We start from the raw sequence: 12,590 nt of genomic DNA on the forward strand, positions 1-12,590 counted from the left end.
AAGGCAGTGGAATGTGCAAAAGTAATTCTTTTCTCATGCTGCATCTTCATAAAAATAAAAACGTAAACAGAACAGGTTATTTCCTGCATGTTTCCATGATCCCTTAGTGATGTCCCTGGACAGAAGACTCCTGTTAGATAGAAGCCAGAGACAGTGAGTCCCCTTGGGCGGCCTGTGAGCTCCAGGTTTCCCTGGCCTGCATGTGTCACATACCAGTTATTCCACTGAAGGCCCATTTACACAACACGCGGTAATGAAATAAAATGTTAACAGACAGAAACACTCCCTCCCTCCTCCAGCCATTCATGGCAGCAGACTCAGGGAGACAGGAGCAAGGAAATGATTGCCAGGGTCTCCATCATCACATTAGCTACCAGCAGGAAATCTGCGCTGCCAAAACCGCCTTTGACAACTCCTCTGCTGACAGACTAATAACCTCAGCTGCATGCCCTGCTATACCGACAGATGGGTTTCTTTCCTTTTTATGTTTTCTACATGTATTTACTTACCATAAAGTCCTATTTATGCTAGTATCTTAAAATTGTGTACTATAGCTATGTCAGCTGACGGATGATTTACAAGCCAGTTTCAGAGCTAACGGGGATGGGGTGTGGGGACCCTTAAGAAATATGCTATAAATGGCAAGTTTCTCTCCATGATGGCTAAGGAGAAAGCCTAAATGATGCTGCAGGATGTCGTCTGATTACCTGGACTTTACCTTTCCACAGTAAGGAGGGTATCCATGTGTCAATCACATTTCAAAGAAACACCAATAAGTTGAAAATTGGACTTTTACTCCTTGAACATTGAGTTTGCCTGAGCACTACTCCTGACCTGGTGCTGAGTGTTAGGGACACACAAGAAAAGCCCAAGTACCTGACCTCACGGAGCTCAACTAATGCTGGAGAAATACCACAAGACAATTACTGCAGCCCATGTGCATGTGGAGGTGGGACTTGAGCAGAATGTGGAGTGGAATTGAGAATCATGTGGAAGGTGAGTCAGAAAGAACATTCTAGGAAGTCATAACTGCCAGGCCAAAAGACTGGAGTGGTAAAAATAACTCAGAGGACTCAGTGAATGAACGGTCCAACAGAACTGCTATGACGCAGAGTCCTAAGGGGCCGTGGCTGAAAACAGTTTGTGACCCAAGAGGACTCCTAATAATGATGGACCTCACTTCCTGAGCTCTACTAAAAAGTGTTTTTTAGAAAAGATTATGGAAAGCCACCAAAAAATGTGAAATAGTGCAGTGATAAATCAAAGTTGATATAAAAACTAAATTTTCAAATAACTCTGGAATTTCACTCACATCCACTGACTTTGTCTAGAGCATAATATAGCTGAAGGATCTTGGGAAAAGTCATAGTGTTCATGTTTTTGTCCTACTGGGGTCTTGTCACTGAATGTCCTTGGACTCACGATACTACACTGCTCTGCATCTGACGTCTTTCTTCTGAACATTGCAGAAAACACTCGCCCTGTCCCTTTCCAAGGTTGCAGTGGGAACAAAATGATGTAAATACATAAGAAGGAACCTATGAGAAAGGGTTATGATCATACTTGTCAGAGAGATTTCACGCCCATTGATTCATGAATTTATCTCAATAGCACTAAAGGGCGGATTCTATTATCTTCCCTTGAATATGGCACACCATTCTATTATTTTCCCTTGAGGATGGCACCAGTGAGGCTCAACTTGCTGAAACAAGTTGCCATAGGTCACAATGCTACTGTGTTATAGAATTTTAACGAATGAAGAAGCATTTTCTGAATTTTGTCTGTGAATCGCGTAATCAAAATATTTGTGCAAGATTCAAACTGGACACAGTGGAAATTTCTTTATTTCATGACAGGTTAGACAGTCAAGTGAGTAATAGATTAAAATAAAACTGGTAACCTATATGGAACAATCACAGCCTCTCTTCGTTTTCGTATTGCTTATTATGAGTCTTTTGAGATCACCCGTCCCCAAAGAAAACAGCTCTACCAAATGCTTCACGTTGAAGGAGGTCTAAATATCTGAGACCTTTACAAAACACCCTTCATAGTTTAACTTGTTTTATTTTTGAAGTCCGTTTGAGGTGATAGTGTGAATGAACATTTAGTGTTTTCGGTAGATGAGAGATAGGCTAGTTGATTTGTGCAAATGTCATTCTGGGCTAGAATATTAGAAAATGTTAATGTAAGAAATAGGAACTATGAAGTGTGATGATAGCACACCACAGTAAGTCAACACACCCATGCTGAGCCATTCCAATAAAGCAAACTGAACTCATCTTTCTCGGGGAACGTGTATAATTCACACTGTATTTATGAGGGATACTGGGCTACATTAAGAGAGTGACTTGTGGTAGAGAGAATCGGACTCACACCTGCTGAGCCCCAGCCTGGGGTTCTATCTGTGACATTGTGCCCTTTGGTTCTTGTACTGATGGCAACGCCTGTGCCAAAACCTCATCTCTTCAGTAATCTACAGTGGGGGAAGTGTTTCTTCACCATACGATTTGGTAAATCATCTGCTATCTCTTATGTTAAAATATTCCTCAACTTTAAGGAAAATAATTTCAAGTATGTAATAGACACCACTTAACCTAGAAATACCAAATATCAAATATTGGGCCAGATGTGTTTTATCCCTATTTTTCATCCACATAATAACTATGTAAAGAAGTTACTATTATTTTAGAGATCAAGCATCTGAGGCTGAAAGAAGTTAAATAATTTGTATAACAGTGGAGAGCTATCACTAACCTTGACCTGTCCAGATCCAAAGTACAGGGCCAGATGAAAAATATGCCTTCATGTGGTGAGTTTAACGTGTAAGTAAATCCCACATGGTTTTTTTGCTCCTGCGACATACTAGACTAAGCTTCGTATTTCTCTGGCAATTAGTCTTCTGTTGGTTGATATACATTATAAATAAGTGATCACGGTTCTTGTTTAATGTTCAAAGTAAATATCAATAATTCTCCAAAGGAAGGTAACATCAACAATTACTTTCAGTTAATTATCTTTCCTTATATTTTTGGATCATTTGCTGCTTCTAAAGGTTTGGAATAAAGCTAAAACTTGTGATTACATTTTTTGCACTTTGTCAACCCAGTGTTCAGTATTTGAAGTTGGCTTGACTGTAGCTTCAATGAACAAAAGGTAGGGGAGTGTGGAGGGAGAGACATAAGGAGAGGGGAAAGAAAGAACAAAGTCACATGTAGGAGACGGCTGTGGGAAACCATTAAATCACTGAAACGTATTCGAAAGGAGATATGACTCCTTCATGTCTCCCCCTCTCTGACAAGTTTTTGCATCAGTTTTGCTTTTAAATCCTGTGTGCTACATAAAATATTAAGTGTTCTTCTATCCACTTAGAGGTGTAATGTGAAGTGGAAGTGTTTTCAAGTCTCATCTAGAACTGAGTTCAAGTCTCACTTCCCCCAGTTTTGTGGCATTATGCATTTTGACTATAAAGGGATGTTTACAGCCATCCATTGTCTGCTGTGCTCAGTCTGGAGCTGAATATGCAAAGAGGAGTGCTCAGAAAGCTGGGAAGGGAAGCAGGAACCAGACCGTTTTTATGAGGTGGAGGGAGGGCTCCGTGAGAGGGTGGTGAAGGAGCAGGAGGAGCCCTGTCTAGGTAAGGTGCAGCCTGCAGGAGTTAACAGCTTCCTGGGCAGAGAAAGCAGGAAGAAGTCTTTGTGGTCAAGAGATTTGCAAATGGGAAGACCCAGTTATTTGAAGAACTGTGATAGTCTAACCAGGTGAGAGCTAGGGTGAGGTGGTCTCAGAAAGTAAGAAAGACATCTATACGGCACCCAGCACAGTGCTGACCCTTATATGGGACTCAGTAAAAGCCCATTCCCTCCCAGTTATGCTCATGCTTTGGGTGAACTCCAAACATCCTCCGTGCTCACCTTTATTATAATATAGGCACTCCAAACATCCTCCGTGCTCACCTTTATTATAACATAGGCCATTGCTTTGAATCTCACCTTTAAAAAACACCTTCCTGGGACATTTTGCCTCCCCAGCTCTGGCCCTTGTGTAGGCAGCCACATTTAGGCCAGCCTGCTCAGATCTCCCTCTTCACAAAGCAGTGTCCCACGAGAGCTGGTCCTATGCACTCAACTGCATGCTGTGTTACCCAAAAACACCTGCCTGGGAATGGATTCAAGGATGTCGGCCTTTTCTCCCAAAGGAGAATGAATTCCTCTCAATGTCAGGGAATGCTTTTGAATCATCTGTACCCCACCAACACCTAGGATGGTCATCCGTCATCAAGTGCCCTTAGAATAGCAAAGGGCAATGCATCCCAGTCCTGCCCCAGTCAGAGTCTGCCCGTGGAGAAATAGCTTCCTTTGGCTTTTTTCTTTTCTAGATTGTGCTTTTCTCCAAATTCTTTTTTAAATGTCTATCCAGTCATCCAACAATTTCCAACTACTCTGATGGCAGAGTAGTAGTATGGGAGATATTACGTTCGTAGACTTTTCTGGGTATGATCTATTCCAGAAACACTTGTCTTCTGCCTATCTGTGCTTCATTTACTTTTTTTCTCACCAGTCCTTCTTGATTGTGGTTCAGATGTACCTTGTCTTGAGTCCCTTAAAATGTTTTACTTTTCAGCTTCCATCCTTGGGATTACCCCTGCCCAACTGGCTTCATCTACCCAAGCAACTTCAGCAGCCATGTGCTCACTGGTTCTCATCTTCCCCTTGGACTTTGCTGTACAGTTTTCTGGCTTATTCTGCCCAGTGGGCACCTTCCCAGGTAAAGTCCATGACCCACCTGAACTGATGACAGCATTGCTGAATTCCTCTTCCTGCCCATCCTCTACCAGTCTGATGGTAGCTCAGAGGGAACAGATACTTGCATTTACCACATGTCATGCCAAATACTTTATAGATATTGTTTTATGCATCCTTATAACATTTCCATAGGATCATTGGTATTATTAGCCCCGTATCGCAGATGAGTTAGTTAAAGCACATGCAGCTCACACAGCTCATCCCAGGTCATAGATCTTGTAAGTTGTAGGGCCTGGATGTGACACTAGCTATCACACTGTACCAGATCTCAGCACTCAGCCACTACATTCTTTATCCATGATGTCTTCCGAGCTCAAAAACCGAACACCTTCCCCCTCTCTGCTGTGTTCAATTTGTCTTCAAGAAGACTTGATCCAATTTTAGATATGCCTTTCACATCAGGCCTTTGCTTGCTAGCTTGCTCTGACTCTCATTAGTTGCTGCCTACACAATTGCAAATAGCATCCAGTATCTCTCCATAGCAGCCACCTCCCCCAACTTCAGTACTTACTTACGGTACCATCACAATTACATTTCCAAAAAGAAACCAATAAACAAAGCAAACAACAACAAAACAAATATTAGCCCTCCAATTAAAATGAGACCCACACTTTGTGGCTGACTGCTAGGCGCCCAGCAGAAAAGCAAGTTCCTTCTCCATGTCTCACCTGCCTTCTACTCCAGCTGTGCCTGCATCTCTGCCTCTCCCCTCCCCTCTTACAGTTCAGCTCTGCCAGTTGCCACAGGGCCCCTTTGTTGCCGGACATGTCATGTCCCCAAGACGCCTTTGTGCATGCTGCTCCCTCTCTGGGGAGAGCCATTCTCCTTGCTCTCTTTCTTATTCTTCAAGTCTTCTCATTATTGTTTATTTATTTATTTATTTTTTTTATTTTTTTGGTTATTGGCCGGGGCTGGGTTTGAACCTGCCACCTCTGGCATATGGGACCGGCGCCCTACTCCTTGAGCCACAGGCGCCGCCCTCTTCAAGTCTTCTCAAAGGTCAGTTATTCTGAATGCTTTTTCAGCCTTCTCAAGAAAGTGGCAGTGCTCTTGCCCCAGTAACTCGACATTACTGGGTGCACACACTTCATAAATTCATTTATCTATTTGTTCATATATCAAAGAATGGACATCTACTACATGCCAGGGATTAGACCAGGGGCTGGAGACCCAGGAACGATTCAGACATCATCCCATCCTTACCAAGTTCCCATCTAATGGCACGCGGAATTATTATTTTTTCTGCTTAATTTTCTGTCTTAGTCTTTCCATAAGAGGCACTATGTATTACAAATGGCTTGCATGTGGTTAGTACAAATATAAGTATGACAGAGCTTCTTCCCTAAAGAAGCATATAGTCTCACTGGGGGAGTTAACATGACTAAAAATAATGATGCCACAGAAGGCTATAGTTGGTGTCATGAGACAAAACAGGGAGGGAATTCAACAATTCATATTTCTTCCTCCTCCTCCTCTTCTTCTCCTTTTTCCTCTCATCTTCTTCCCCTGGCCCTTCCTCTTCCTCTTCTCATGACTAGCTGAGAACAATCTGCTGATGCCATTCAGGGTTAATAACAGATCAATTTTTGGTGGGTGCAGTAGCTTACACCTGTAATTGTAGCACTCTGGGAGACTGAGACGGGTGGATCACTTGAGCTCAGAAGTTCCAGACCATCTTGAGCAAGAGATAAACCCGTCTCTACTAAAACAATAGAAAAACTAGCTTGGTGTCGTGATTCATGCCAGTAGTCCCAGCTACCTGGAAGGCTGAGGCAAGAAGATTGCTCAAGCCCAACAGTTTGAGGTTGCTGTGAGCTACCAGGATGCCATGGCACTCTACCCAGGGTAGCAGAGTGAGACTTTGCCACAAAAAAAAAAAAAAAAAAAGATGGATTTTTTTTTAGCTCTTGATAGGAGGTTTATAGAATAATATTAGAATATGAATAGAACTAAGAGATATGAGCAATATTTTAAAATAGATTTTATTACTACCAGACACCCCCTTACCTACTCCAAAATTTGTTTCGGCAACCCAGATGTTATTCAGTCAAAGGACTGTTTCCCTACTTGTTAACACTTGTTAAACCAAGTGTTATCCTGCTGTGATGACTGCTATAGAGGTTGATAACCAGACAACTTGATATGCTTCCAATCAATCCCCAGCTATTGACTGCCCAGTGGAAGAAATGTTACATGAGGACTAGGAGAGGAAGAAAGCTGACATCCTCTCGCAAAACTAAAAATGAGCTAAAAGGCATTGTTAGGATGTCAGGGAAGCTACACTGTGAAAAGGGATTAGCAAAAGCTGAGAGATGGTGACGAGACCCTGCACAGGGCCATGCAAACATCATCAGACATAGATGTTGAGAAGATCAAGGACAGTCCCACACAGGAAGAAGCAGACAGAGGGTAGATTATAGTAAGTGTTTGAATCACTTATTCAGTCCGGGCAATGTGAGAGTAATTATTAAACGTATCATTACTGACATGAGATGTGCTTTCAAAAAGTACTTCTTAAGTGATAAAAGAAAATTCTGTGGAAATAACCTTATGCCTATTAGGGATCACACCTGTGGTGCATATTACAGGGGTATTTGCGAAACTTGGTAAATGTAGAATGTAAATGTTTTGGCACAGTAACTGAGATAATGCCGGAAAGGCTATGTTAACCACTGTGATAAAAATGTGTCAAATGGTTTATGAAGTGAGTGTATGATGCCCCATAATCATATCATTGTATACAGTTATGATTTAATAAAAAAATTTAAAAAAAAATTATATAAAAAATATGTAAAAATTCTGGAGCTCACCAGGCAGGTCAACGGTAATTTCTATCTCAATATGGAACTGTTGCAGGAAAAAGACATGTCAAATAGTTTTATATGTTGTAGTAAACAATTCTTACAGAGAAAGTGAAATAAGATCTCAGAAAATAGTGATCCGAGCATAAACTGTACTAAGAGTTTTGGAAGGCACATGGTGAATATGGATCAAGACCCTCAAAACTACTCAAAAGCTCTGACTCAATAGAGTCATTTCTGAGGCTAGTGCAGGGAAACAATAGAATTTGTGAGGTTAAAATTCTTTAAGAATAAAAATGCTCAGTGTTAATTAAAACAATAAATGTTTGGAAACAACACAAGAACCCTGTCTTAAACACACACACACACAAAAAACTAAAATGGTTGAGTATAAAAGAAAAAATACCATTGGACTATTTATTATGTAGTTATCAATGTGGTATTTTTAGATGTTACAAGAGCACTTGAAAAATTTTGGGAAATGCACTTTCATTTTCTCTAAAGGAAAGTGCTTTAGGAATCCCATTCGGGTTTCAGGAGTGAATGAAGAGAGTTATTAGTATTTTCCCTACTGGAGCCAATCAAACACTTGCAATGTCCCAAAATATAGCATTTATATTCCGTCCATGCCTTAGCCCTTGGCAATCTCCCAGTTTTAACTGTTTTTTAAGTCTTAAGTCATTCTATTTTCTTTCATAACGCTTTCACGCTTACACAAAACCTTTTCAGCTTCCAGTCTTGTAGAATTGTATTTTGAATTACGATCTCACACTCCCCTACTGTGTCAAGAAATATGAAGGATATCATGAATGTCCCATCGCCAAGTTTAGGTACCAAAGTTTGCAAATGTCTTACTTACTTGAGAGAAGAAATAACATGTAAGGATGAAGCATCTGGATCCTACAGCTGTATTCCCTTGGCTGCAGTCCCAGCCCCCACCAATTACTAGACCTCGTGGAAGTGATGCAACTTTTTGGGGCTTCAATAGCCTCATCTGTAAACTGGGGATAATAATACTGTTCATCTCACTTTATCATTTTATTGGTATCTATCTGTGTAATCTCCCTCAATCAAAACCTGTTCCTTTTAATCTTAATTTAGATTCCTAATAAGGTGAACATGATATACCATGAGCAAGATACACCCTGAATATTTAGAAGTTTGGCTTCAACCACATGACCTTCTGAATGTGCACACTGTATGCAACTAGTAACCATGGTAACTGACTACTCCAGTGGTCTGAGGGCACTGGACCTTCCTTGGGTTGCTAAGGCTTGATCTGGACTGCAAACATTGTTTACCTCTGATGAATAGGATACAACTTCAAGGAGAAATTTCCTGACGCTGACAACATACAGCACATGATAGTTTCCAATGACACTTTCTGGGATAGATGATAAGATGAAGTTTTCCCCTGATACTGGGTCATTACAAAAGTTTCGAGATATACAGAAACCAAAAAGCATAAAACCTACTCACATGGAAACAAACGAATTCCTCCCAGCAATACCAATTGTCCAAGGAAATTGAAACTTGCATGAGTGAATCGGGAAAACGTTGTCACCTGTATTTCTTGGCAGTGAAATAATGGACCATAACACAGTCTGTCTCAAAACTTTCATAGTGACCTACATATAGGGAAGCTGCCACAGGTTGGATAGAAATTGCCCACACACTCATTACCTCCTAAAAGAGGAGATTCTGAACAATGCGTGTTTGAAAAGTGACCTAGTGGCATAGCTGAGTTCTTTATGTGGCTTCAGCAAAGGAGGAAAGGAAATTTACACGGAATGAAAATATCTCTCTACTTTCACCAGCAGCCAGCTGTGTCTAAAGAACTAGGAGTTTCCATGTTGTTCTTCCTTGGAGGCTCCTCTCTTAAGCAGGAAGGCTGGGCAAAAGAAGTTAACCCCACGTGCCCTTCCTCAGTTCTGCTGGTTGACAATTACTACAAAGCACCAGTATAGAGACAAAAACAGGAAACTCATCCTCAGGAGCTGGAAAATACCAAGAGAATACTCAAGAATGATCAGTTTTAAAATTATTATACATATTTTATCAATCTCAAGAACTTGAGTTTGTTGTTCTGACGGTAGACTGTTGCTTCAGCACACTGAGGACTCTGCCGTTTCTCCGAGAGCAGGATTCTAGGCTTGTTTGTTTTCACCCCCGTACCATCCCTTGTGTTTTAGCTGTTCTCCCCTCTGATGCCCTATGTGGGGCATGTGTTTGTAGAGGATGAAAGCATCCGTTAATTCACTCCATTTACAATGGGACTTAAAACAATGGTCCTCACCAGCTGGGAGATGAGGAAATTAGTTAGAGGGAGGACAAATTTTTGAATTGCACAGGCATCCAAGATGTGCTTGCCAAATGTCACAGACGTCCAAGGGCCTTTGATTTGTCCTGGCCGGGTGCCCAGAAGGGAAGACAGAATTTCACAAAGTTGTAGCCTACAGTGTAGCCACTGAGCAATTTCACAGAAAGGAGAATGGGAGCGTGTTAAAAAATATGATACTTTTAAGGCTTTGTATGTTGAGTACCATGCTCATCAGCCTTGACAATGTTCCCCATGCCATCTTTATCGATTTTCAACTTCACACTTCTTTTTTAAAGCTAGAAAGCTTCTATTTTTAGCCTGATAGATGGAGTAAATTAAAGGAGAACAGTGCCCATAAAGACGAACTCCTCAAAAAAGTGATGCTTTAGGAGAAAATGAACACAATAAGAGAATGTTATAGCATGATTTGGCTGAAGTTTGGATTTCTTTTTGGCTTAAGTATTCTTTAAGTTTCTCTTCTCTTGCTATTAAACGCATGGCCATTCCAGTTTCCTCCGAGTTCTGGAAGAAGTGCTGCCCTGACCCTCTGGACAGTTGTGTGTGCACCCAACAGTATTTCTCTACAGATGTATTTGGAGCTAATATTTCTAGAGGCAGATGTAAAACCTGTAGAGCAGTATTTATTTGCAATCTTAGATAAATTATGTAATTTTAGCCTTAGATGAGGCCATAAGAACCAGCTCTTGATAGGATTTGGCAGGGGAGTGAAAGGAGTTTCAAAGTGATACAATTATGTACTTATTTAAGTACAAGTGCTAGGTAACATTTAAATTTAATCTCTCTCATTCCAGTGTTCTCTTCACTGTTCCAAAATTTTAAATAGAGAAATTTAAATAAGATATTTTATTGTACATCCAAACAACGTTTTTTCATTTCCCGGGCAACTAACAGAAATAACAACAGGGCCGTTGCCTGATGGTCAGGCGCCTCTGTCCCCTCTGATTTGGTCAGACCCCTCTGCGGACATCACTGGTGGATGCTGTATTCCAGGGCATACAATGGCTGAGAGGTTTCAAAGAGGTATGTGTCAACATTGCTCACCCTGGATCAGTCAGATTCCAGCCCTGCTGGCATTTACCAAGTCTTTTTTGCATCCCTGAGTGCCCACCCAGGAACAACAGACATGTAGGATTGCAAATAAATACCATTCTATAGGTTTTACATCTGTCTCTAGAAATATTAGTTCCAAATACATCTGTAGAGAAATACTACAGAGTGTACACACAACTGTCCAGAAGGTCAGGACAGCGCTCCTGGAAGAACTCAGAGGAAACTGGAATGGCCTATGTTTAATAGGCACTGGTAAGTTCCCCGAGTGATCACTCTCCCTGGAATCCTCAGAAGAGCTCCAGTTCTTGGCGTGGCTCTTCTCTCTTTCTAAAAGTTCCTTCTCCTACGCCTCTACCTCCAAGCCAACTTCACATTTATCATGTTTCATGACATCTCCTATAACTACTGGTAGGACCTTCTGATACGCCCTTCTCAATGTCACTTTTAGTATGCTTCACCCAGCTAGCCATCCATTTCTTTACTTGGTTGGTTGTTTTTATTTGATGGTCCCGATAAGACCATAAAAGTGTAAGAATCATAACTTTGTACATTGATGCATTTATAGGGTTCAGGGTACTGCTTCAATATACAAAGTGAAATGCTTACCTTGTGTTCTTAGGAACACATCACAATTATACTCATGTACAAAGTTATGATTTAATGAAAAACAATTAAAAAATAAAAACAAAGAGTGAAAGAAAAATGTACTCAGTACTATTATGAAAGCAATTTGCAATCACTCACACTTTCATATGAAGAATAGATCACAACTATGGCCCAAGATGAAGGAGGGAAAAGGGAGGGATGGAGGGCGGGTGAATGGTGGTATCACACCTATGGTGCATAATTCAAGGGTACATGTCGGATCTAGTAGTATAGAGTATAAATGTCTTAACACAATAACTAAGTAAATGAGATGAGGTATATATTAACCAGTGTGATGTAAGCGTTCCTAATTCTATATGAAATCAGCACATTGTACCCCATAAATGCATTAGTGTATACACTAATTTTTTATTAGTGTATAATAAAAATTTTAAAAAGAAAAGGTCTTCTGCAGCATAAAGTCCTGTAGGCAGCTTCTGAATCCCAAAATCAAACTAAATAAAGCATAAAAAAAAAAAAAGCGTAAGAATATGGGCTCGTATTCTTCATTTTTTTGTTATTGTTGTTCCTTACTCCTCATTGTTGGAACAGCCTCGCTGCCTCACTCTGCCTCTTCCCACGGCTCTTTCTCTTTCCTCCTGAGCATCCTCCTCAGGACCTGTGGGGCTATTTGCAGATTCAGACTTTCAGCAGGAGACCGTCATGTTGTACGCTTCCATTTGTTTCTTTGCTTCTAAATATATATATTTTTTCTTTATTCTCCCCTCACTCCCATGCCATATTCCTGTAGCTCACCGTATCTTCTATGTGAAGCCTCTGTAACACTGAGATTGACAGGTGTCAGCAGCCCTTATCACCAATATTCTGGTTCTGTTGTCTCATGGTAAAATTGCATTGCATCCCCCGTTGAAGTTGGGTGTGCCCGTGTGACCTGTTTTGGCCAGTGGAATGTAGCAGCATAAGTGAGGTTTGCTACGTGTGGGTAGGCAT

At 40.9% G+C, this 12,590-nt stretch overlaps 1 protein-coding gene across 1 annotated transcript in view; it reads right to left on the minus strand.

Annotated features, from left to right (window-relative positions):
* The window catches only part of CNTNAP5 (contactin associated protein family member 5), an 869,192-nt gene that overhangs the window by 333,609 nt on the left and 522,993 nt on the right, over nucleotides 1-12,590 (minus strand). The gene's annotated exons all lie outside the window — the stretch shown is intronic.

The sequence above is a fragment of the Nycticebus coucang genome, chromosome 7 (assembly GCF_027406575.1).
Source record: "Nycticebus coucang isolate mNycCou1 chromosome 7, mNycCou1.pri, whole genome shotgun sequence".
Taxonomy (NCBI): Eukaryota; Metazoa; Chordata; class Mammalia; order Primates; family Lorisidae; genus Nycticebus; species Nycticebus coucang.